Here is a 5,552-nt window from a genome sequence, read left to right on the forward strand (position 1 = left end):
GTTCAAAACAAAATCTAAGCGTTACCAACACCAGGGTTTCTAGGAATCTTAGTTACCTTTATAGCATAAATAGGATTAGCTCGCAGTAGTTCCTAGTTTTGATCTTCCTCTTTGAAGATGATCACTTGGTGATCGAAACACGTGTCGAGGTGTTAAAAATAACGATTTGGTGTTGGGAAAAAACTCCAGTAATATTCATTACTACACCAAAGGTTCCAAACAGTGCATCATAAATATGGAATCAGACAACCAATGTTGAAAAAAAGTTTGTTTTCGAGACTTTCTGTATTCATTTGAACATGTCCCATTCCCATCAATTTTAACTGCGCTATCTCTTTCGTTCGAGCTTCAATCAGATGAGCTATCTTCCATTTCCACTGTAATTTGTTCCATATAAATTATAATACTCGAGACAGTCGCAGCCTGACCGCATTTTATTTGAAAAATCTACTGAAATCTACTGCAATATATTTGAAGAGCACCAAAATAGTGAAAATTTGAGTTTTCCACCATTAAGTGGCGCTTGTAAAGACATTTGACTCGCATGACTGGATGAAGAAGGCCTTGGCCCACAAACCACTGACGTTTGTGTCTTGGCCTTCTTACTGGTATGGCCAATGGGTGTGGTCTAATACTTAAAATAGCAAGTTGCTTTCTATTGTATTTCTATAGTTGGTGTTTGTTGTTGGTTATTTTGAATACTTGAACTATTTCAAGTATTAGATTTCAAGATTCGAAAACAGAAATGTTTCCATGTGTGACATGAAACTTTAAATTCTTTGAAAGTTTGAAAACGAAAACTGAAATGAGGGTATTCCTCATTCCTTTATTCGGAGGTCGGAGATCATTCCATTCATTCAAAGAGAACACCTCAAGTGTAAGATTCCTAGAAACCCTGGTGTTGCAACGCTTAGATTTTGTTTTGAACTTTTTGAAGGAATCACCTGTTGCTTTTAACGATACTTACGAGAGTTTTCCCAAGATGGCGCTATTCCGAATTGTTCGAGTCCCCGCTGAGTCAGTCAAATGAATTATTATCTGTCATTGTCAAAAGGAATTTTTAACTTTTGGTATTTTGAAATTGGTATTTTTTGTCATCCCAATCTTTACATTGTTCTTATTTTTTTTATTATAGTTTCCGTTCGTTAGTTCTCAGTTATTTTAGTTTGGATTTCATTTTTCAGTAGTAATAAGGAAAAATGTATAAGGATACTTTTTGTAAAATGGGATAATTCTGTATTTTGTGTGGACAGTGTAAAAATTCGAGTAATCATCTGTATTCAGTGCCAAACGTAAAAGACATTTTATAATTACTGTCAATCCACCAAGGATAACATATTTTTGTATCAACCTACACCAAAAACAAACTTCATATTTTGAATAATCCTTCACCCTTTCAAATCCACCTTCTGCTACTAGAGTCATTACTTTCTTAATCATAATATCAAATTGAAAATAAACATTCACTTATGCTTTTTTTAATTTTTTTTTTAAATACAACTTTATATCTAGTTGCAAGAAAAGTCTACTCATATAGATACCTACAGATGAGTATTACAGTATGCAGATAGATTTATTGCATTTCTACAGAATTATTATGTGAAGTAAGTAAGTTTACACTCACATAAAATTTAACATCCATTTAAAATATCATGAAATTAATATCAGCATAACATTTAAAACAAATAAAAAATTAAATTTATATCAACAATTATTAAATCATAGATTCAGTTTGAAAATCACTGACTGAGTAGGGCTCCATGTCAAACAAATAGTTCCCCAATCCTAACAGAATGTTGTATATTTTTGAAATCCTGTGTAGAATTATTGTAGAACTCGAGGGTGTTGTTGTATCGTGGACTTGTATAATTTTTTTTTATTGGGTGGTTAAAAGACTACTCATGTATGATGAGAAACCTAGTGTTCTCTTAAATATATACTTGTAGTAATTGTTAGCATATAGAATTTCAAGCAACCAAACAGTATGCTCTTTTAACTTTACTTGTTCTCAATTGGTGATTTGAATGGTTTTATTTGTGCATTGTACCTGATCAAAATCTGTAATTTATAGGATGAAAACAAGAGGAAACAGTGGATGGATGCTGTCAGGAAATATCTGCCTGATGGTGCTTTCATTTGCTCAAAGTATTTTCCCATCCATTTCATTGGTGAGAAAAAGCTATTGAAGGGTGCCAAACCATCATGCATGCGAGTATTCAGTTTCTACAGCACTACCTATAAATCCTATCAAAGATTTGTATATTTTTTCAAGGTGCACTTATAGAGAAGTACCTAATTGTACGAATTTCAAGAAAACGTGCACCATTTCCAGAATCAGTTTTCTAATAATTTCTGTAGTTGAAAAGTATCCGTTGAATAAGGTATCAAAAGCAAATGTGATCACATACAAATCAAGAGAGAACACTTGTTGTTATCAAAATGATAAATATCAAATTATTCATATATGAAATGATAAATAACCCCTTCTAGCTTTACGTATCTACAAAAAAAAATGTTCTTTTCAACCGGTTGTTCTCTAACGGTGACCCTCAGAAGTTCGCAGTTGGAAACAAACACTCTATGCCATTCATTTCTCTTGAAGATAAAAGATTGTTGTTTTCGGTTCAACTCAAGCATATCAATGTCCTTTTACGAATTTCATATAAGGCTCATAACGGACTTTAAAGAAAGTTATTGATAACATAATATGAGAAGAGATATTTTTGTGTAACCATTATTTAATTGAATCATGTTGAAAAAGGGATATGTCACAAATTGTCCGAATGTGTGGAGTTTAGTTATAACATTTCATATTATTTTTCATTTCAATGATCACAACTGCTGTTTTGTTCAATATTTTACATCATATTTTCCCTTGATACCTTTCATAAAAATACATCATTAATCAATACGGGCTAATAGGTGCTAATATCATTCTATAAATAAAAGGTGATAGTGGAAGAAAGGGGTAAAGTTGAAGAACATTTTCTACAAATGCCTGATTCACAAAAAATTAACTTCATTAACTTCACCCTGTATTTCCTGATATTTCATTTTGTCAATATCTGTGTAAGCGTAGTGCTTACACATGGAAATAATAAATACGGTATCATTATTATAAACAGCCCCTTCTGAGAACATAATCAAAAAGAGGTGTATCTTTTAGAATCTTTCTTGTGAGACGGTTATAATGAAATGCCAGTAGAAATTAAAAAAAATTAAGAAAAGTTGTTATCGAACAAAGGGTTATATTTAGGTATACATGCTAAGAATCGCACGTTGAAAGGTAAGATTTCGTTAATCCCTGTTCGTACAAGTTTCGACTTCTGAGGGCTGCCGTTCGTAGGGGAACGATAGCTGGTTAACAGAAAAGCCAATTTTAACAAATACCATTTTAGTTATTTGTCCATGTTTATTTACAGGGATCTCAATTTATTCATTTGTATATAGGTGAACCCCAATTTTTGTTTACAATAAATTATATAACAAAGAAAGCTTGTACTGTAACCACTTATACTACTACTACTATAATTATTATAGACACATTTATGTGTGTTTAATGAAGGACAATTAACGTAATGAAAAACATTTACATGAGCAAAGAGTGAGATTTTTTTAAATATTTTCATCATCACAGAAGAAATTGATTTTATCAGAGTACCTAGTTATTTTCAAGTCTCAACATTTTAGATGTTGGGGTTGGAGAATGATATCCATAGTTAGTTAAGTGATATGGTGTAATAAATAGCTTTATTTGTCTAATGGATCTCCGTGGAGCGTTGAAAGTTATAGGGGAGAGAATTTCTGGACAATCAATGAAACCATGTATAATTTTGAATAGATAAACTTATGATTTAGTGTAACTTCAATTCTGAAATCTGCATGAAATATTTCTAAAATCGAATTGAATGTATGAACTCATCATGCCTAATTTTGTAATAGTTAGTTTCCTGGCTTTGCCCTGGTCATTTTTGGTAAAAATATTCGACTGCAACTGAGACAGTCATATATATTCAGTTGTGTTGATGGAAGTAATCTTAAATCTTACAGAATAAAGTTGATACTGAAATTAGTTTCAATGAATATGTCGTGGAGAGAACTTCGTCAACACCGCTGAAGGTGACTGTCGTAGTTGCAGTCTAAACTTTGGAGTTTATCAAAGAAGACAATGAATGAAATCATATGAGCTATTGAAAATTGTCGATGAAGGATGCTGAAATTTTCCTAGATTCAAAGATTGATTTTCATTTTTTTATATCTAGTTTTATTTTTCAGTTTGCAGTTGGATTATCCAGTGGAAAAAACTCCCTTTGAAACATGAACAACCAAAATACTTGACTGACTCCCTATGTTCAGTTCTGTGATCAGTTTTTTCAAAGAATATTTGATAAAGCTTCTACCAAATATCTGATAAGGATTGTGTGATTATTTATATAGTTTGATTAATTTAATTAAATAACATGTATTGATCTAAAGGGTAAAACATGTTTTAGACAAGTAAATTGATGGATATACGTGGTAGAAGACCATCATGAAAAATTTAGATTTTAGACAAGTTCTATTGTGAAATTGATGTGATAGTCATTTTTATAATATATATAAGTCGCCCCGGAGCGCCAATTAATTTTTATTGTTGTATTTATTTTATTTTTATCGTTGTTTTAACACATTGTAATAATTTTATCAATAAAAATACGTATTTTGATATTTATTTTCATTTTTCAGTGAAACTGCTCCTGAACTTCCACTAAACGTTTTTCCTGGTCCAACCTGTAGTATTCCACCCGATTCACCAGACTCTGCACCAAAACATCCATTGGTAAATTCTAGCAGTATTCAACTAGAGAATATTCCTAACCCTATTGAAACCAATACAAACCTTTTTTCTTCAAACAAGAATGATAAAATGTTCATTGATCTTCCTCTTTACTGTAGTTTTCGTAAGTTAGAGAATCAAATTGTATTTTCTAAAGTGGCACTTGGAGAAAACAATATGCCTTACTTAGAGAGATCAGTAGTTCTTACTGCTGATACCATACAAGCTCGAGCAATGCATAGAGTTGTTGATATTATGGAATCTGTAACCACCGTAGACAATCAAGAATCTAGAGGATTACTTGAGAAGACTAAATGAGGAAAAAATCTGTAACAGTCAGAGTATATCTTGTAAAGTTTTGATTCCCATCAATAAAAACAAATGTATTTATTGCTCTAAATTCAGCTACAATAAGAAAGTGAAAGAGGCGAATCAAAAGTTCACAATACAAAAAAAAATTAAAATCAAACAAGAACTGTGCATGAGAAAGAGAAAGGAACAACCGGAATTTATTGTGGTGAATATTAAAAAAGAGCTGATAGACTCGAAAAAAATTGATAATTTCATCAAATATCTGCCTGTATCACAGCAACAAATGATAAAAACTTGTAAGGTGAGTCAATGTAAAAATACAGGAAAACGGTATACTCTTGACTGGATATATTCCTGTATATTGATGAAAATTAAAAGCACAAAATGCACATAAAATTCTACCATTACCATCCCCAAGTACACT

General features: G+C 31.6%; 1 long non-coding RNA gene across 1 annotated transcript; it reads left to right on the forward strand.

Annotated features, from left to right (window-relative positions):
* The first annotated feature begins 1,610 nt into the window (after positions 1–1,610).
* On the forward strand, positions 1,611–4,626 carry LOC141482280 (uncharacterized). Its single transcript, XR_012465434.1, has 2 exons — positions 1,611–2,208; positions 4,276–4,626. It is a non-coding gene; the product is annotated as an uncharacterized lncRNA (long non-coding RNA).
* The last annotated feature ends 926 nt before the right edge of the window (positions 4,627–5,552 follow it).

Source organism: Leptinotarsa decemlineata, unplaced genomic scaffold, assembly GCF_025532065.1.
Source record: "Leptinotarsa decemlineata unplaced genomic scaffold, Ldec_3_MD MMD2_tig00001019_RagTag_RagTag, whole genome shotgun sequence".
Classification (NCBI taxonomy): Eukaryota; Metazoa; Arthropoda; class Insecta; order Coleoptera; family Chrysomelidae; genus Leptinotarsa; species Leptinotarsa decemlineata.